This window comes from Schistocerca americana, chromosome 9, assembly GCF_021461395.2.
Source record: "Schistocerca americana isolate TAMUIC-IGC-003095 chromosome 9, iqSchAmer2.1, whole genome shotgun sequence".
Classification (NCBI taxonomy): domain Eukaryota; kingdom Metazoa; phylum Arthropoda; class Insecta; order Orthoptera; family Acrididae; genus Schistocerca; species Schistocerca americana.
In genome coordinates this window covers 229,404,634-229,427,507 of record NC_060127.1, presented here as the reverse complement: position 1 = coordinate 229,427,507, position 22,874 = coordinate 229,404,634, and positions in this window count along the sequence as shown.

The window sequence follows — 22,874 nt, the reverse complement described above, 5'->3', positions numbered from 1 at the left end:
CTGACCTTCCTATTGACGATGAAACACAGAAATTGCATCGGAATTATATATAAAAAGCACAATGCCGACTTAATAAAAAGGAAACTGACTCTTCTTACTGTCTATGTTTTAAACCATTCCTGTGACACTAGTTATAGATTCCGATGCTTCACTTCAGGTTTACTGTATCCCTCTGACCTTCTCATTGACGATGAAACACAGAAATTGCATCGGAATTAAATACAAAAGGCAAAATGCCGACTTAAGTACAAGAAAACTGACTCTTCTTACTGTCTATGCTTTGAACCATTCCTGTGACACTAGTTATAGATTCCGATGCTTCACTTCAGGTTTACTGTATCCCTCTGACCTTCTTATTGACGATGAAACACAGAAATTGCATCGGAATTAAATAGAAAAGGCACAATGCCGACTTAAGTACAAGAAAACGGACTCTTCTTGCTGTCTATGTTTTGAACCATTCCTGTGACACTAGTTATAGATTCCGATGCTTCACTTTAAGTTTACTGTATCCCTCTGACCGTCTTGTTGACGATGAAACACAGAAATTGAATCGGAATTAAATAGAAAAGGCACAATGCCGACTTAACTACAAGAAAACTGACTCTTCATACTGTCAATGTTTTGAACCATTCCTGTGACACTAGTTATAGATTCCGATGCTTCGCTTCAGGTTTACTGTATCCCTCTGACCTTCTTATTGACGATGAAACACAGAAATTGCATCGGAGTGAAATACAAAAGGCACAATGACGACTTAAGTACAAGAAAACTGACTCTTCTTACTGTCTACGTTTTGGAAAATTCATGTGACACTAGTTATTGCTTCCGATGCTTCACTTCAGGTTTACTGTATCCATCAGACCTTCTTATTGACGATGAAACACAGAAATTGCATCGGACTTAAATACACAAGGCACAACGCCGACTTAAGTACAAGAAAACTGACTCTTCTTACAGTCTATGTTTGAACCATTCGTGTGACACTAGTTATAGATTCCGATGCTTCACTTCAGGTTTACTGTATCCCTCTGAACTTGTTATTGACGATGAAACACAGATATTGTATCGGAATTAAATACAAATGGCACAATGCCGACTTAAGTACAAGAAAACTGACTCTTTTTACTGTCTATGTTTTGAACCATTCCTGTGACAGTAGTTATAGATTCCGATGCTTCACTTCAGGTTTACTGTATTCCTCTGACCTTCGTATTGACGATGAAACACAGAAATTGCATCGGAATTAAATACAAAAGGCACAATGCCGACTTAAGTACAAGAAAACTGACTCTTCTCACTGTCTATGTCTTGAACCATTCCTGTGACACTAGTTATAGATTCCGATGCTTCACTTCAGGTTTACTGTATCCCTCTGACCTTCTTATTGACGATGAAACACAGAATTTGCATCGGAATCAAATACAAAAGGCACAATGCCCACTTAAGTACAAGAAAACTGACTCTTCTTACTGTCTATGTTTTGAACCATTCCTATGGCACTTGTTATAGATTCTGCTGCTTCACTTCAGGTTTACTGTATCCCTCTGACCTTCTTATTGACGATGAAATACAGAAATTGCATCGGAGTTAAATACAAAAGGCACAATGCCGACTTAAGTACAAGAAAACTGACTCTTCTTACAGTCTATGTTTTGAACCATTCTTGTGACACTAGTTATAGATTCCGATGCTTCACTTCAGGTTTACTGTATCCCTCTGAACTTGTTATTGACGATGAAACACAGATATTGCATCGGAATTAAATACAAAGGCACAATGCCGACTTAAGTACAAGAAAACTGACTCTTCTTACTGTCTATGTTTTGAACCATTCCTGTGACAGTAGTTATAGATTCCGATGCTTCACTTCAGGTTTACTGTATTCCTCTGACCTTCGTATTGACGATGAAACACAGAAATTGCATCGGAATTAAATACAAAAGGCACAATGCCGACTTAAGTACAAGAAAACTGACTCTTCTCACTGTCTATGTCTTGAACCATTCCTGTGACACTAGTTATAGATTCCGATGCTTCACTTCAGGTTTACTGTATCCCTCTGACCTTCTTATTGACGATGAAACACAGAAATTGCATCGGATTTAAATATAAAAGGCACAATGCCAACTTAAGTACAAGAAAACTGACTCTTCTTACTGTCTATGTTTTGCACCATTCCTGTAACACTAGTTATAGATTTCGATGCTTCACTTCAGGTTTACTGTTTCCCTCTGACCTTCTTATTGACGATGAAACACAGAAATTGCATCGGAATTAAATACAAAACGTACAATGCAGTCTTAAGCACAAGAAAACTGACTCTTCTAACTGTCTATGTTTTGAACCATTCCTGTGACACTAGTTATAGATTCCGATGCTTCACTTCAGGTTTACTGTATCCCTCAGACCTTCTTATTGACAATGAAACACAGATATTGCGTCGGAATTAAATACAAAAGGCACAATGCCGACTTTAGTACAAGAAAACTGACTCTTCTTACTGTCTATGTTTTGAACCATTCCTGTGACACTAGTTGTAGATTCCGATGCTTCACTCATGTTTTCTGTATCCTTCTGACCTTCTTATTGGCGATGAAACACAGAAATTGCATCGGAATTTAATACAAAGCACTATGCCGACTTAAGTACAAGAAAACTGACTCTTCTTACTGTCTATGTTTGAACCATTCCTGTGACACTAGTTATAGATTCTGCTGCTTCACTTCATGTTTACTGTACCCCTCTGACCTTCGTATTGACGATGAAACACAGAAATTGCATCTGAGTGAAATACAAAAGGCACAATGACGACTTAAGTACAAGAAAACTGACTCTTCTTACTGTCTACGTTTTGGACCATTCATGTGACACTAGTTATTGCTTCCGATGCTTCACTTCAGGTTTACTGTATCCATCAGACCTTCTTATTGACGATGAAACACAGAAATTGCATCGGACTTAAATACAAAAGGCACAATGGCGACTTATGTACAAGAAAACTGACTCTTCTAACTGTCTATGTTTGAACCATTCATGTGACACTAGTTATAGATTCCGATGCTTCACTTCAGGTTTACTGCATCCCTCTGACCTTCTTATTGACGATGAAACACAGAAATTGCATCGGAATTAAATACAAAAGGCACAATGACGACTTAAGTACAAGAAAACTGACTCCTCTTACTGTCGATGTTTGAACCATTCCTGTGACACTAGTTATAGATTCCGATGCTTCATTTCAGTTTTACTGTATCCCTCTGACCTTCTTATTGACGATGAAACACAGAAATTGCATCGGAATTAAATACAAAAGGCACAATGCCCACTTAAGTACAAGAAAACTGACTCTTCTTACTGTCTATGATTTGAACCATTCCTGTGACACTAGTTACAGATTCTGCTGCTTCACTTCAGGTTTACTGTATCCCTCTGACCTTCTTATTGACGATGAAACACAGAAATTGCATTGGAGTTAAATACAAAAGGCTCAATGCCGAATTAAGTACAAGAAAACTGATTCCTCTTACTGTCTATGTTTTGAGCCATTCCTGTGACACTAGTTATAGATTCCGATGCTTCACTTCAGGGATACTGTATCCCTCTGACCTTCTTATTGACGATGAAACACAGATATTGCGGCGGAATTAAATACAAAAGGCACAATGCCAACTTAAGTACAAGAAGACTGACTCTTCTTACTGTCTATGTTTGCAACACTCCTGTGACGCTATTTATAGATTCCGATGCTTCACTTCAGGATAACTGTATCCCTCTGACCTTCTTATTGCTGATGAAACACAGAAATCGCATCGAAATTAAATACAAAAGGCACAATGCCCACTTAAGTACAAGAAAACTGACTCTTCTTACTGTCTATGTTTGAACCATTCCTGTGACACTAGTTATAGATTCTGCTGCTTCATTCAGGTTTACTGTATGCCTCTGACCTTCTTATTGACGATGAAACACAGAAATTACATCGGAGTTAAACACAATAGGCACAATGCCGACTTAAGTACAAGAAAACTGACTCGTCTTACAGTCTATGTTTTGAACCATTCGTGTGACACTAGTTATGGATTTCGATGCTTCACTTCAGGTTTACTGTATCGCTATGACTTTGATATTGACGATGAAACACTGATATTGCATCGGAATTAAATATAAAAGGCACTATGCCGATTTAAGTACAAGAAAACTGACTCTTCTTACTGTCTATGTTTTAAACCAATCCAGTGACAGTAGTTATAGATTCCGATGCTTCACTTCAGGTTTACTGTATTCCTCTGACCTTCTTATTGACGATGAAACACAGAAATTGCATCGGAATTAAATACAAAAGGCACAATGCCGACTTAAGTACAAGAAAACTGACTCTTCTCACTGTCTTTGCCTTGAAACATTCCTGTGACACTAGTTATAGATTCCGATGCTTCACTTCAGGTTTACTTTTTCCCTCTGAACTTGTTATTGACGATGAAACACAGATATTTTGTTCGGAATGAAATACAAATGGCACAATGCCGAATTATGTACAAGAAAACTGACTCTTTTTACTGTCTATGCTTTGAACCATTCCTGTGACAGTAGTTATAGGTTCCGATGCTTCACTTCAGGTTTACTGTATTCCTCTGACCTTCTTATTGACGATGAAACACAGAAATTGCATCGGAATTAAATACAAAAGGCACAATGCCGACTTAAGTAAAGAAAACTGACTCTTCTCACTGTCTATGTCTTGAACCATTCCTGTGACACTAGTTATAGATTCCGATGCTTCACTTCAGGTTTACTGTTTCCCTCTGACCTTCTTATTGACGATGAAACACAGAAATTGCATCGGAATTAAATACAAAACGTACAATGCAGCCTTAAGTACAAAAAACTGACTCTTTTAACTGTCTATGTTTTGAACCATTCCTGTGACACTAGTTATAGATTCCGATGCTTAACTTCTGGTTTACTGTATCCCTCTGACCTTCTTATTGACAATGAAACACAGATATTGCGTCGGAATTAAATACAAAAGGCACAATGCCGACTTAAGTACAAGAAAACTGACTCTTCTTAATGTCTATGTTTTGAACCATTCCTGTGACACTAGTTATAGATTCCGATGCTTCAATTCAGGTTTACTGTATCCCACTGACTTTCTTATTAACGATGAAACACAAAAATTGCATCGGAATTAAATACAAAAGGCACAACGGCGACTTAAGTACAAGAAAACTGACACTTCTTACTGTCTATGTTTTGAACCATTCCTGTGACACTAGTTATAGATTCCGATGCTTCACTCATGTTTTCTGTATCCTTCTGACCTTCTTATTGACGATGAAACACAGAAATTGCATCGGAATTTAATACAAAGCACTATGCCGACTTAAGTACAAGAAAACTGACTCTTCTCACTGTCTATGTTTGAACCATTCCTGTGACACTAGTTATAGATTCTGCTGCTTCACTTCAGGTTTACTGTACCCCTCTGACCTTCGTATTGACGATGAAACACAGAAATTGCATCGGAGTGAAATACAAAAGGCACAATGACGACTTAAGTACAAGAAAACTGACTCTTCTTACTGTCTACGTTTTGGACCATTCATGTGACACTAGTTATTGCTTCCGATGCTTCACTTCAGGTTTACTGTATCCATCAGACCTTCTTATTGACGATGAAACACGGAAATTGCATTGGAATTAAATACAAAAGGCACAATGGCGACTTATGTACAAGAAATCTGACTCTTCTTACTGTCTATGATTTGAACCATTCCTGTGACACTAGTTATAGATTCTGCTGCTTCACTTCAGGTTTACTGTATCCCTCTGACCTTCTTATTGACGATGAAACACAGAAATTGCATTGGAGTTAAATACAAAAGGCTCAATGCTGAATTAAGTAAAAGAAAACTGATTCCTCTTACTGTCAATGTTTTGAGCCATTCCTGTGACACTAGTTATAGATTCCGATGCTTCACTTCGGGGTTACTGTATCCCTCTGACCTTCTTATTGACGATGAAACACAGATATTGCGGCGGAATTAAATACAAAAGGCACAATGCCGACTTAAGTACAAGAAAACTGACTCTTCTCACTGTCTATGTCTTGAACCATTCCTGTGACACTAGTTATAGATTCCAATGCTTCACTTCAGGTTTACTGTATCCCTCTGACCTTCTTATTGACGATGAAACACAGAAATTGCATCGGATTTAAATATAAAAGACACAATGCCGACTTAAGTACAAGAAAACTGGCTCTTCTTACTGTCTATGTTTTGCACCATTCCTGTGACACTAGTTATAGATTCCGATGCTTCACTTCAGGTTTACTGTTTCCCTCTGACCTTCTTATTGACGATGAAACACAGAAATTGCATCGGAAATAAATACAAAACGTACAATGCAGTCTTAAGCACAAGAAAACTGACTCTTCTAACTGTCTATGTTTTGAACCATTCCTGTGACACTAGTTATAGATTCCGATGCTTCACTTCAGGTTTACTGTATCCCTCTGACCTTCTTATTGACAATGAAACACAGATATTGCGTCGGAATTAAATACAAAAGGCACAATGCCGACTTAAGTACAAGAAAACTGACGCTTCTTACTGTCTATGTTTTGAACCATTCCTGTGACGCTAGTTATAGATTCCGATGCTTCACTCATGTTTTCTGTATCCTTCTGACCTTCTTATTGGCGATGAAACATAGAAATTGCATCGGAATTTAATACGAAGCACTATGCCGACTTAAGTACAAGAAAACTGAATCTTCTTACTGTCTATGTTTGAACCATTCCTGTGACACTAGTTATAGATTCTGCTGCTTCACTTCAGGTTTACTGTACCCCTCTGACCTTCGTATTGACGATGAAACACAGAAATTGCATCGGAGTGAAATACAAAAGGCACAGTGACTACTTAAGTACAAGAAAACTGACTCTTCTTACTGTCTACGTTTTGGACCATTCATGTGACACTAGTTATTGCTTCCGATGCTTCACTTCAGGTTTACTGTATCCATCAGACCTTCTTATTGACGATGAAACACAGAAATTGCATCGGAATTAAATACAAAAGGCACAATGGCGACTTATGTACAAGAAAACTGACTCTTCTTACTGTCTATGTTTGAACCATTCATGTGACACTAGTTATAGATTCCGATGCTTCACTTCAGGTTTACTGCATCCCTCTGACCTTCTTATTGACGATGAACCACAGAAATTGCATCGGAATTAAATACAAAAGGCACAATGCCGACTTAAGTACAAGAAAACTGACTCTTCTTACTGTCGATGTTTGAACCATTCCTGTGACACTAGTTATAGATTCCGATGCTTCATTTCAGTTTTACTGTATCCCTCTGACCTTCTTATTGACGATGAAACACAGAAATTGCATCGGAATTAAATACAAAAGGCACAATGCCCACTTAAGTACAAGAAAACTGACTCTTCTTACTGTCTATGATTTGAACCATTCCTCTGACACTAGTTATAGATTCTGCTGCTTCACTTCAGGTTTACTGTATCCCTCTGACCTTCTTATTGACGATGAAACACAGAAATTGCATTGGAGTTAAATACAAAAGGCTCAATGCCGAATTAAGTACAAGAAAACTGATTCCTCTTACTGTCTATGTTTTGAGCCATTCCTGTGACACTAGTTATAGATTCCGATGCTTCACTTCGGGGTTACTGTATCCCTCTGACCTTCTTATTGACGATGAAACACAGATATTGCGGCGGAATTAAATACAAAAGGCACAATGCCAACTTAAGTACAAGAAGACTGACTCTTCTTAGTGTCTATGTTTGAACCATTCCTGTGACACTAGTCATAGATTCCGATGCTTCAATTCAGGTTTACTGTATCCCACTGGCCTTCTTATTAACGACGAAACACTGAAATTGCATCGGAATTAAATACAAAAGGCACAATGCCGACTTAAGTACAAGAAAACTGTCTCTTCTTACTGTCTATGTTTTGAACCAATGCCGTGACACTAGTTACAGAGTCCGATGCTTCACTTGAGGTTTACTGTATCCCTCTGACCTTCTTATTGACGATGAAACGCAAAAATTGCATCGGAATTAAATACAAAAGGCACAACGCCGATTTAAGTACAAGATAACTGCATCTTCTTACTGTCTATGTTTTGAACCATTCCTGTGACACTAGTTATAGATTCCGATACTTCACTTCAGGTTTACTGTTTCCCTCTGACCTTCTTATTGACGAAAAACATAGAAATTGCATCGGAATTAAATACAAAAGGCACAATGCCGACTGAAGTACAAGAAAACTGACTCTTCTTACTGTCGATGTCTGAACCATTCCTGTGACACTAGTTATAGATTTCGATGCTTCATTTCAGGTTTACTGTATCCCTCTGACCTTCTTATTGACGATGAAACACAGAAATTGCATCGGAATTAAATACAAAAGGCACAATGCCCACTTAAGTACAAGAAAACTGACTCTTCTTACTGTCTATGATTTGAACCATTCCTGTGACACTAGTTATAGATTCTGCTGCTTCACTTCAGGTTTACTGTATCCCTCTGACCTTCTTATTGACGATGAAACACAGATATTGCATTGGAGTTAAATACAAAAGGCTCAATGCTGAATTAAGTAAAAGAAAACTGATTCCTCTTACTGTCAATGTTTTGAGCCATTCCTGTGACACTAGTTATAGATTCCGATGCTTCACTTCGGGGTTACTGTATCCCTCTGACCTTCTTATTGACGATGAAACACAGATATTGCGGCGGAATTAAATACAAAAGGCACAATGCCGACTTAAGTACAAGAAAACTGACTCTTCTCACTGTCTATGTCTTGAACCATTCCTGTGACACTAGTTATAGATTCCAATGCTTCACTTCAGGTTTACTGTATCCCTCTGACCTTCTTATTGACGATGAAACACAGAAATTGCATCGGATTTAAATATAAAAGACACAATGCCGACTTAAGTACAAGAAAACTGGCCCTTCTTACTGTCTATGTTTTGCACCATTCCTGTGACACTAGTTATAGATTCCGATGCTTCACTTCAGGTTTACTGTTTCCCTCTGACCTTCTTATTGACGATGAAACACAGAAATTGCATCGGAATTAAATACAAAACGTACAATGCAGTCTTAAGCACAAGAAAACTGACTCTTCTAACTGTCTATGTTTTGAACCATTCCTGTGACACTAGTTATAGATTCCGATGCTTCACTTCAGGTTTACTGTATCCCTCTGAGCTTCTTATTGACAATGAAACACAGATATTGCGTCGGAATTAAATACAAAAGGCACAATGCCGACTTAAGTACAAGAAAACTGACGCTTCTTACTGTCTATGTTTTGAACCATTCCTGTGACGCTAGTTATAGATTCCGATGCTTCACTCATGTTTTCTGTATCCTTCTGACCTTCTTATTGGCGATGAAACATAGAAATTGCATCGGAATTTAATACGAAGCACTATGCCGACTTAAGTACAAGAAAACTGACTCTTCTTACTGTCTATGTTTGAACCATTCCTGTGACACTAGTTATAGATTCTGCTGCTTCACTTCAGGTTTACTGTACCCCTCTGACCTTCGTATTGACGATGAAACACAGAAATTGCATCGGAGTGAAATACAAAAGGCACAGTGACTACTTAAGTACAAGAAAACTGACTCTTCTTACTGTCTACGTTTTGGACCATTCATGTGACACTAGTTATTGCTTCCGATGCTTCACTTCAGGTTTACTGTATCCATCAGACCTTCTTATTGACGATGAAACACAGAAATTGCATCGGAATTAAATACAAAAGGCACAATGGCGACTTATGTACAAGAAAACTGACTCTTCTTACTGTCTATGTTTGAACCATTCATGTGACACTAGTTATAGATTCCGATGCTTCACTTCAGGTTTACTGCATCCCTCTGACCTTCTTATTGACGATGAAACACAGAAATTGCATCGGAATTAAATACAAAAGGCACAATGCCGACTTAAGTACAAGAAAACTGACTCTTCTTACTGTCGATGTTTGAACCATTCCTGTGACACTAGTTATAGATTCCGATGCTTCATTTCAGTTTTACTGTATCCCTCTGACCTTCTTATTGACGATGAAACACAGAAATTGCATCGGAATTAAATACAAAAGGCACAATGCCCACTTAAGTACAAGAAAACTGACTCTTCTTACTGTCTATGATTTGAACCATTCCTCTGACACTAGTTATAGATTCTGCTGCTTCACTTCAGGTTTACTGTATCCCTCTGACCTTCTTATTGACGATGAAACACAGAAATTGCATTGGAGTTAAATACAAAAGGCTCAATGCCGAATTAAGTACAAGAAAACTGATTCCTCTTACTGTCTATTTTTTGAGCCATTCCTGTGACACTAGTTATAGATTCCGATGCTTCACTTCGGGGTTACTGTATCCCTCTGACCTTCTTATTGACGATGAAACACAGATATTGCGGCGGAATTAAATACAAAAGGCACAATGCCAACTTAAGTACAAGAAGACTGACTCTTCTTAGTGTCTATGTTTGAACCATTCCTGTGACACTAGTCATAGATTCCGATGCTTCAATTCAGGTTTACTGTATCCCACTGGCCTTCTTATTAACGACGAAACACTGAAATTGCATCGGAATTAAATACAAAAGGCACAATGCCGACTTAAGTACAAGAAAACTGTCTCTTCTTACTGTCTATGTTTTGAACCAATGCCGTGACACTAGTTACAGAGTCCGATGCTTCACTTTAGGTTTACTGTATCCCTCTGACCTTCTTATTGACGATGAAACGCAAAAATTGCATCGGAATTAAATATAAAAGACACAATGCCGACTTAAGTACAAGAAAACTGGCTCTTCTTACTGTCTATGTTTTGAACCATTCCTGTGACACTAGTTATAGATTCCGATACTTCACTCATGTTTCCTGTATCCCTCTGACCTTCTTATTGACGATGAAACACAGAAATTGCATCGAAATTAAATACAAAAGGCACAATGCCCACTCAAGTACAAGAAAACTGACTCTTCTTACTGTCTATGTTTGAACCATTCCTGTGACACTAGTTATAGATTCTGCTGCTTCATTCAGGTTTACTGTATGCCTCTGACCTTCTTATTGACGATGAAACACAGAAATTGCATCGGAGTTAAACACAATAGGCACAATGCCGACTTAAGTACAAGAAAACTGACTCTTCTTAGAGTCTATGTTTTGAACCATTCGTGTGACACTAGTTATGGATTTCGATGCTTCACTTCAGGTTTACTGTATCGCTCTGACTTTGTTATTGACGATTAAACACTGATATTGCATCGGAATTAAATACAAAAGGCACAATGCCGATTTAAGTACAAGAAAACTGGCTATTCTTACTGTCTATGTTTTAAACCAATCCAGTGACAGTAGTTATAGATTCCGATGCTTCACTTCAGGTTTACTGTATCCCTCTGACCTTCTTATTGACGATGAAACACAGAAATTGCATCCGAATAAAATACAAAAGGCACAATGCCGACATAAGTACAAGAAAACTGACTCTTCTCACTGTCTTTGCCTTGAAACATTCCTGTGACACTAGTTATAGATTCCGATGCTTCACTGCAGGTTTACTGTATCCCTCTGACCTTCTTATTGACGATGAAACACAGAAATTGCTTCGGAATTAAATACAAAAGGCACAATGCCGACTTAAGTACAAGAAAACTGACTCTTCTTACAGTCTATGTTATGAACCATTCGTGTGACACTAGTTACAGATTCCGATGCTTCACTTCAGGTTTACTGTATCCCTCTGAACTTGTTATTGACGATGAAACACAGATATTGCATCGGAAGTAAATACAAATGGCACAATGCCGACTTAAGTACAAGAAAACTGACTCTTTTTACTGTCTATGTTTTGAACCATTCCTGTGACAGTAGTTATAGGTTCCGATGCTTCACTTCAGGTTTACTGTATTCCTCTGACCTTCTTATTAACGATGAAACACAGAAATTGCATCGGAATTAAATACAAAAGGCACAATGCCGACTTAAGTACAAGAAAACTGACTCTTCTCACTGTCTATGTCTTGAACCATTCCTGTGACACTAGTTATAGTTTCCGATGTTTCATTTCAGGTTTACTGTTTCCCTCTGACCTTCTTATTCACGATGAAACACAGAAATTGCATCGGAATTAAATACAAAACGTACAATGCAGACTTAAGTACAATAAAACTGACTCTTCTTACAGTCAATGTTTTGAACCATTCCTGTGACACTAGTTATAGATTCCGATGCTTCACTCATGATTTCTGTTTCCCTCTGACCTTCTTGTTGACGATGAAACACAGAAATTGCATCGGAATTTAATACAAAGGCACAATGCCGACTTAAGTACAAGAAAACTGACTCTTCTTACTGTGTATGTTTGAACCATTCCTGAGACGCTAGTTATAGATTCTGCTGCTTCACTTCAGGTTTACTGTATCCCTCTAACCTTCGTATTGACGATGAAATACAGAAAATGCATCGGAGTTAAATACAAAGGCACAATGCCGACTTAAGTACAAGAAAACTGACCCTTCTTACAGTCTATGTTTTGAACCATTCGTGTGACACTAGTTATAGATTCCGATGCTTCACTTCAGGTTTACTGTATCGCTCTGACCCTCTTATTGACGATGAAACACTTATATTGCATCGGAATTAAATACAAAAGGCACAATGCCGATTTAAGTACAAGAAAACTGACTCTTCTTACTGTCTATGTTTTGAACCATTCCTGTGATAGTTGTTATAGATTCCGATGCTTCACTTCAGATTTACTGTATCCCTCTGATCTTCTTATTGACGATGAATCACAGAAATTGCATCGGAATTAAATACAAAAGGCACAATGCCGACTTAAGTACAAGAAAACTGACTCTTCTCACTGTCTATGTCTTGAACCATTCCTGTGACACTAGTTATAAATTTCCGATGCTTCACTTCAGGTTTACTGTATCCCTCTGACCTTCTTATTGACGATGAAACACAGAAATTGCATCGGAATTAAATACAGAAGGCACAATGCCGACTTAAGTACAAGAAAACTGACTCTTCTAACTGTCTAAGTTTTGAACCATTCCTGTGACACTAGTTATAGATTCCGATGCTTCACTTCAGGTTTACTGTATCCCTCTGACCTTCTTATTGACGATGAAACACAGAAATTGCATCGGAATTAAATACAAAAGGCACAACGCCGACTTTAGTACAAGAAAACTGCCTCTTCTTACTGTCTATGATTTAAACCATTCATGTGACACTAGTTATAGATTCCGATGCTTCACTTCAGGTTTACTGTATCTCTCAGACCTCCTTATTGACGATGAAACACAGAAATTGCATCGGAATTAAATACAAAGGGCACAATGCTGACTATAGTAAAAGAAAACTGACTCTTTTTACTGTCTATATTTGAACCATTCATGTGACACCTCTTATAGATTCCGATGCTTCACTTCAGGTTTACTGTATCCCTCTGACCTTCTTATTGTTGATGATTCACAGAAATTGCATCGGAATTAAATACAAAAGGAACAATGCCGACTTAAGTACAAGAAAACTGACTCTTCTAACTGTCTAAGTTTTGAACCATTCCTGTGACACTAGTTATAGATTCCGATGCTTCACTTCAGGTTTACTGTATCCCTCTGACCTTCTTATTGACGATGAAACACAGTAATTTCATCTGAATTAAATACAAAAGGCACAATGACGACTTAATTACAAGAAAACTGACTCTTCTTACTGTCTATGTTTTGGACCATTCATGTGACACTAGTTATTGCTTCCGATGCTTCACTTCAGGTTTACTGTATCCATCAGACCTTCTTATTGACGATGAAATACAGAAATTGCATCGGAATTAAATACAAAAGGCACAATGGAGACTAATGTATAAGAAAACTGACTCTTCTTACTGTCTATGTTTGAACCATTCATGTGACACTAGTTATAGATTAAGATGCTTCACTTCAGGTTTACTGTATCCCTCTGACTTTCTTATTGACGATGAAACACAGAAATTGCATCGGAATTAAATACAAAAGGCCCAATGCCGACTTAAGTACAAGAAAAATGACTCTTCTTACTGTCTATGATTGAACCATTCCTGTGACACTAGTTATAGATTCCGATGCTTCACTTCAGGTTTACTGCATCCCTCTGATCTTCTTATTGACGATGAAACAGAGAAATTGCATCGGAATTAAATACCAAAGGCACAATGCCAACTTAAGTACAAGAAAACTGACTCTTCTTACTGTCAATGTTTGAACCATTCCTGTGACACTAGTTATAGATTCCGATGCTTCACTTCAGGTTCACTGTATCCCTCTGACCTTCTTATTGACGATGAAACACAGAAATTGCATCGGAATTAAATACAAAAGGCACAATGCCCACTTAAGTACAAGAAAACTGAATCTTCTTACTGTCTATGTTTTGAGCCATTCCTTTGACACTAGTTATAGATTCCGATGCTTCACTTCAGGTTTACTGTATCCCTCTGACCTTCTTTTTGACGATGAAACACAAAAATTGCATCGGAATTAAATACAAAATGCACAACGCCGACTTAAGTACAAGAAAACTGACTCTTCTTACTGTCTGTGTTTTGAACAATTCCTGTGACACTAGTTATAGATTCCGATGCTTCACTCATGTTTTCTGTATCCCTCTGACCTTCTTATTGACGATGAAACACAGAAATTGCATCGGAATTTAATACAAAGGCACAATGCCGACTTAAGTACAAGAAAACTGACTCTTCTTACTGTCTATGGTTTGGACCATTCATGTGACACTAGTTATAGATTCAATTGCTTTACTCCAGGTTAACTGTATCCCTCTGACCTTCTTATAGACGATGATACACAGAAATTGCTTCGTAATTAAATACAAAAGGCACAATGCCGATTAAAGTACAAGAAAACTGCCTCTTCTTACTGTCTATGTTTTGAACCAATCCTGTGACAGTAGTTACAGATTCCGATGCTTCACTTCAGGTTTACTGTATCCCTCTGACCATCTTATTGACGATGAAACACTGAAATTGCATCGGAATTAAATACAAAAGGCACAATGCCGACTAAGTACAAGAAAACTGACTCTTCTCACTGTCTATGCCTTGAACCATTCCTGTGACAATAGTTATAGATTCTGATGCTTCACTTCAGGTTTACTGTATCCCTCCGACCTTCTTATTGACGATCAAACACAGAAATTGCATCGGAATTAAATACAAAAGGCACAATGCCGACTTAAGTACAAGAAAACTGACTCTTCTTACTGTCTATGATTTGAACCATTCCTGTGACACTGGTTATAGTTTCCGATACTACACTTCATGTTCACTGTATCCCTCTGACGTTCTTATTGACGATGAAACACAGAAATTGCATTGGAATTAGATACAAAAGGCACAACGCCGACTTTAGTTCAAGAAAACTGACTCTTCTTACGGTCTATGTTTTGAACCATTCCTGTGACACTAGTTATAGATTCCGATGCTTCGCTTCAGGTTTACTGTATCCCTCTGACCTCATTATTGACGATGAAACACAGAAATTGCATCGGAATTAAATACAAAATGCACAATGCTGACTTAAGTACAAGATAACTGACTCTTTTTACTGTCTATGTTTGAACCATTCATGTGACACTTCTTATAGATTCCGATGCTTCACTTCAGGTTTACTGTATCTCTCTGACCTTCTTATTGTTGATGAAACACAGAAATTGCATCGGAATTAAATACAAAATGCACAATGCCGACTTAAGTACAAGAAAACTGACTCTTCTTACTGTCTATGTTTGAACCATTCATGTGACACTAGTTATAGATTCCGATGCTTCACTTCAGGTTTACTGTATCCCTCTGACTTTCTTATTGACGATGAAACACAGAAATTGCATCGGAATTAAATACAAAAGGCAAAATGCCGACTTAAGTACAAGAAAACTGACTCATCTTACTGTCTATGATTGAACCATACGTGTGACACTAGTTACAGATTCCGATGCTTCACTTCAAGTATTACTGCATCCCTCTGACCTTCTTATTGACGATGAAACACAGAAATTGCATCGAAATTAAATACAAAAGGCACAATGCCGACTTAAGTACAAGAAAACTGACTCTTCTTACTGTCTATGTTTGAACCATTCCTGTGACACTAGTTATAGATTCTGCTGCTTCATTCAGGTTTACTGTATCCCTCTAACCTTCTTATTGACGATGTAACACAGAAATTGCATCGGAGTTAAATACAATAGGCACAATGCCGACTTAAGTAAAAGAAAACTGACTCCTCTTACTGTCTATGTTTTGAGCCATTCCTGTGACACTAGTTATAGATTCCGATGCTTCACTTCAGGGTTACAGAATCCCTCTGACCATCTTATTGACGATGAAACACAGATATTGCTTCGGAATTAAATACAAAAGGCACAATGCCGACTTAAGTACAAGAAGACTGACTCAACTTACTGTCTATGTTTTGAACCATTCCTGTGACACTAGTCATAGATTCCGATGCTTCAATTCAGGTTCACTGTATCCCACTGAACTTCTTATTAACGATGAAACACTGAAATTGCATCGTAATTAAATACAAAAGGCAAAATGCCGACTTAAGTACAAGAAAACTGACTCTTCTTACTGTCTATGTTTTGAACCATTGCCGTGACACTAGTTACAGATTCCGATGCTTCACTTCAGGTTTACTGTATCCCTCTGACCTTCTTATTGACGATGAAACAAAAAAATTGCATCGGAATTAAATACAAAACGCACAACGCCGACTTAAGTACAAGAAAACTGACTCCTCTTACTGTCTATGTTTTGAGCCATTCCTGTGACACTAGTTATAGATTCCGATGCTTCACTTCAGCTTTACTGTATCCCTCTGACCTTCTTATTGACGACGAAACACAAAAATTGCATCGGAATTAAATACAAAGGCACAACGCCGACTTAAGTACAAGAAAACTGACTCCTCTTACTGTCTATGTTTTGAGCCATTCCTGTGACACTACTTATAGATTCCGATGCTTCACTTCAGGTTTACTGTATCCCTCTGACCTTCTTATTGACGATGAAACACAAAAATTGCATCGGAATTAAATACAAAAGGCACAACGCCGACTTAAGTACAAGAAAACTGACTCTTCCTACAGTCTATGTTTTGAACCATTCCTGTGACACTAGTTATAGATTCCGATGCTTCACTCATGTTTTCTGTATCCCTCTGACCTTCTTATTGACGATGAAACACAGAAATTGCATCGGAATTTAATACAAAGGCACAATGCCGACTTAAGTACAAGAAAACTGACTCTTCTTACTGTCTATGGTTTGGACCATTCATGTGACACTAGTTATAGATTCCGATGCTTTACTCCAGGTTTACTGTATCCCTCTGACCTTCTTATAGACGATGATACACAGAAATTGCTTCGTAATTGAATACAAAAGGCACAATGCCGACTTAAGTACATGAAAACTGACTCTTCTTACTGTCTATGTTTTGAACCATTCCTGTGACAATACATATAGATTCCGATGCTTCACATCAGGTTTACTGTATCCCTCTGACCTTCTTATTGACGACGAAACACAAAAATTGCATCGGAATTAAATACAAAGGCACAACGCCGACTTAAGTACAAGAAAACTGACTCCTCTTACTGTCTATGTTTTGAGCCATTCCTGTGACACTAGTTATAGATTCCGATGCTTCACTTCAGGTTTACTGTATCCCTCTGACCTTCTTATTGACGATGAAACACAGAAATTGCATCGGAATTTAATACAAAGGCACAATGCCGACATAAGTACAAGAAAACTGACTCCTCTTACTGTCTATGTTTTGAGCCATTCCTGTGACACTACTTATAGATACCGATGCTTCACTTCAGCTTTACTGTATCCCTCTGACCTTCTTATTGACGACGAAACACAAAAATTGCATCGGAATTAAATACAAAGGCACAACGCCGACTTAAGTACAAGAAAACTGACTCCTCTTACTGTCTATGTTTTGAGCCATTCCTGTGACACTACTTATAGATTCCGATGCTTCACTTCAGGTTTACTGTATCCCTCTGACCTTCTTATTGACGATGAAACACAAAAATTGCATCGGAATTAAATACAAAAGGCACAACGCCGACTTAAGTACAAGAAAACTGACTCTTCCTACAGTCTATGTTTTGAACCATTCCTGTGACACTAGTTATAGATTCCGATGCTTCACTCATGTTTTCTGTATCCCTCTGACCTTCTTATTGACGATGAAACACAGAAATTGCATCGGAATTTAATACAAAGGCACAATGCCGACTTAAGTACAAGAAAACTGACTCTTCTTACTGTCTATGGTTTGGACCATTCATATGACACTAGTTATAGATTCCGATGCTTTACTCCAGGTTTACTGTATCCCTCTGACCTTCTTATAGACGATGATACACAGAAATTGCTTCGTAATTAAATACAAAAGGCACAATGCCGACTTAAGTACATGAAAACTGACTCTTCTTACTGTCTATGTTTTGAACCATTCCTGTGACAATACATATAGATTCCGATGCTTCACATCAGGTTTACTGTATCCCTCTGACCTTCTTATTGACGACGAAACACAAAAATTGCATCGGAATTAAATACAAAGGCACAACGCCGACTTAAGTACAAGAAAACTGACTCCTCTTACTGTCTATGTTTTGAGCCATTCCTGTGACACTAGTTATAGATTCCGATGCTTCACTTCAGGTTTACTGTATCCCTCTGACCTTCTTATTGACGATTAACACAGAAATTGCATCGGAATTAAATACAAAAGGCACAAGCCGACTTAAGTACAAGAAAACTGACTCTTCTTATTGTATAAGTTTTGAACCATTCCTGTGACACAAGTTATAGATTCCGATGCTTCACTTCAGGTTTACTGTATCCCTCTGACCTTCTTATTGACGATGAAACACAGAAATTGCATCGAAATTAAATACAAAAGGCACAATGCCGACTTAAGTACAAGAAAACTGACTCTTCTTACTGTCTATGTTTGAACCATTCCTGTGACACTAGTTATAGATTCTGCTGCTTCATTCAGGTTTACTGTATCCCTCTGACCTTGTTATTGACGATGTAACACAGAAATTGCATCGGAGTTAAATACAATACTCACAATGCCGACTTAAGTACAAGAAAACTTACTCTTCTTACAGTCTATGTTATGAACCATTCGTGTGACACTAGTTATAGATTCCGATGCTTCACTTCAGGTTTACTGTATCGCTCTGACTTCTTTATTGACGATGAAACACTGATATTGCATCGGAATTAAATACAAAAGGCACAATGCCGATTGAAGTACATGAAAACTGACTCTTCTTACTGTCTATGTTTTGAACCAATCCTGTGACAGTAGTTATAGATTCCAATGCTTCACTTCAGGTTTACTGTGTCCCTCTGACCTTCTTATTGACGATGAAACACAATAATTGCATCGGAATTAAATACAAAAGGCACAATGCCGACTAAGTACAAGAAAACTGACGCTTCTCACTGTCTATGCCTTGAACCATTCCTGTGACACTAGTTATAGATTCCGATACTTCACTTCATGTTCACTGTATCCCTCTGACGTTCTTATTGACGACGAATCACAGAAATTGCATTGGAATTAAATACAAAAGGCACAACGCCGACTTTAGTTCAAGAAAACTGACTCTTCTTACTGTCTATGTTTTGAACCATTCCTGTGACACTAGTTATAGATTCCGATGCTTCGCTTCAGGTTTACTGTATCCCTCTGACCCCCTTATTGACGATGAAACACAGAAATTGCATCGGGATTAAATACAAAAGGCACAATGCTGACTTAAGTACAAGATAACTGACTCTTTTTACTGTCTATGTTTGAACCATTCATGTGACACTTGTTATAGATTCCGATGCTTCACTTCAGGTTTACTGTATCTCTCTGACCTTCTTATTGTTGATGAAACACAGAAATTGCATCGGAATTAAATACAAAAGGCACAATGCCGACTTAAGTACAAGAAACTGACTCTTCTTACTGTCTATGTTCTGAACCATTCCTGTGACACTAGTTATAGATTCCGATGCTTCACTTCAGGTTTACTGTGTCCCTCTGACCTTCTTATTGACGATGAAACACAGAAGATGCATCGGAATTAAATACAAAAAGCTCAATGCAGACTTAAGTACAAGAAATTGACTCCTCTTACTGTCTATGTTTTGAGCCATTCCTGTGACACTAGTTATAGATTCCGATGCTTCACTTCAGGTTTACTGTATCCCTCTGACCTTCTTATTGACGATTAACACAGAAATTGCATCGGAATTAAATACAAAAGGCACAAGCCGACTTAAGTACAAGAAAACTGACTCTTCTTATTGTATAAGATTTGAACCATTCCTGTGACACAAGTTATAGATTCCGATGCTTCACTTCAGGTTTACTGTATCCCTCTGACCTTCTTATTGACGATGAAACACAGAAATTGCATCGAAATTAAATACAAAAGGCACAATGCCCATTTAAGTACAAGAAAACTGACTCATCTTACTGTCTATGTTTGAACCATTCCTGTGACACTAGTTATAGATTCTGCTGCTTCATTCAGGTTTACTGTATCCCTCTGACCTTCTTATTGACGATGAAACACAGAAATTGCATCGGAGTTAAATACAATAGGCACAATGCCGACTTAAGTACAAGAAAACTGACTCTTCTTACAGTCTATGTTATGAACCATTCGTGTGACACTAGTTATAGATTCCGATGCTTCACTTCAGGTTTACTGTATCGCTCTGACTTCTTTATTGACGATGAAACACTGATATTGCATCGGAATTAAATACAAAAGGCACAATGCCGATTGAAGTACAAGAAAACTGACTCTTCTTACTGTCTATGTTTTGAACCAATCCTGTGACAGTAGTTATAGATTCCAATGCTTCACTTCAGGTTTACTGTATCCCTCTGACCTTCTTATTGACGATGAAGCACAGAAATTGCATCGGAATTAAATACAAAAGGCACAATGCCGACTAAGTACAAGAAAACTGACGCTTCTCACTGTGTATGCCTTGAACCATTCCTGTGACATTACTTATAGCTTCCGATGCTTCACTTCAGGTTTACTGTATCCCTCTGACCTTCTTATTGACGATGAAACACAGAAATTGCATCGGAATTAAATACAAGAGGCACAATGCCGACTTAAGTACAAGAAAACTGACTCTTCTTACTGTCTATGTTTTGAACCATTCCTGTGACACTAGTTATAGATTCCGATGCTTCACTTCAGGTTCACTGTATCCCTCTGACCTTGTTATTGACGATGAAACACTGAAATTGCATCGGAATTAAATACAAAAGGCACAATGCCGACTTAAGTACAAGAAAACTGACTCTTCTTACTGTCTATGATTTGAACCATTGCTGTGACACTAGTTATAGATTCCGATACTTCACTTCATGTTCACTGTATCCCTCTGACGTTCTTATTGACGATGAAACACAGAAATTGCATAGGAATTAGATACAAAAGGCACAACGCCGACTTTAGTTCAAGAAAACTGACTCTTCTTACTTTCTATGTTTTGAACAATTCCTGTGACACTAGTTATTGCTTCCGATGCTTCACTTCAGGTTTACTGTATCCATCAGACCTTCTTATTGACGATGAAACACAGAATTTGCATCGGAATTAAATACAAAAATCACAATGCCGACTTATGTACAAGAAAACTGACTCTTTTTACTGTCTATGTTTGAACCATTCATGTGACACTAGTTATAGATTCCGATGCTTCACTTCAGGTTTATTGTATCCCTCTGACTTTCTTATTGACGATGAAACACAGAAATTGCATCGGAATTAAATACAAAAGGCACAATGCCGACTTAAGTACAAGAAAACTGACTCATCTTACTGTCTATGATTGAACCATTCGTGTGACACTAGTTACAGATTCCGATGCTTCACTTCAAGTTTACTGCATCCCTCTGACCTTCTTATTGACGATTAAACACAGAAAATGCGTCGGCTTTAAATACAAAAGGCACAATGCCGACTTAAGTACAAGAAAACTGACTCTTTTTACTGTCTATATTTGAACCATTCATGTGACACCTCTCATAGATTCCGATGCTTCACTTCAGGTTTACTGTATCCCTCTGACCTTCTTATTGTTGATGAAACACAGAAATTGCATCGGAATTAAATACAAAAGGCACAATGCCGACTTAAGTACAAGAAAACTGACTCTTCTAACTGTCTAAGTTTTGAACCATTCCTGTGACACTAGTTATAGATTCCGATGCTTCACTTCAGGTTTACTGTATCTCTCTGACCTTCTTATTGACGATGAAACACAGTAATTTCATCTGAATTAAATACAAAAGGCACAATGACGACTTAAGTACAAGAAAACTGACTCATCTTACTGTCTATGTTTTGGACCATTCATGTGACACTAGTTATCGCTTCCGATGCTTCACTTCACGCTTACTGTATCCATCAGACCTTCTTATTGACGATGAAACACAGAAATTGCATCGGAATTAAATACAACAGCCACAATGGAGACTTATGTACAAGAAAACTGACTCTCCTTACTGTCTATGTTTGAACCATTCATGTGACACTAGTTATAGATTCCGATGCTTCACTTCAGGTTTACTGTATCCCTCTGACCTTCTTATAGACGATGATACACAGAAATTGCTTCGTAATTAAATACAAAAGGCACAATGCCGACTTAA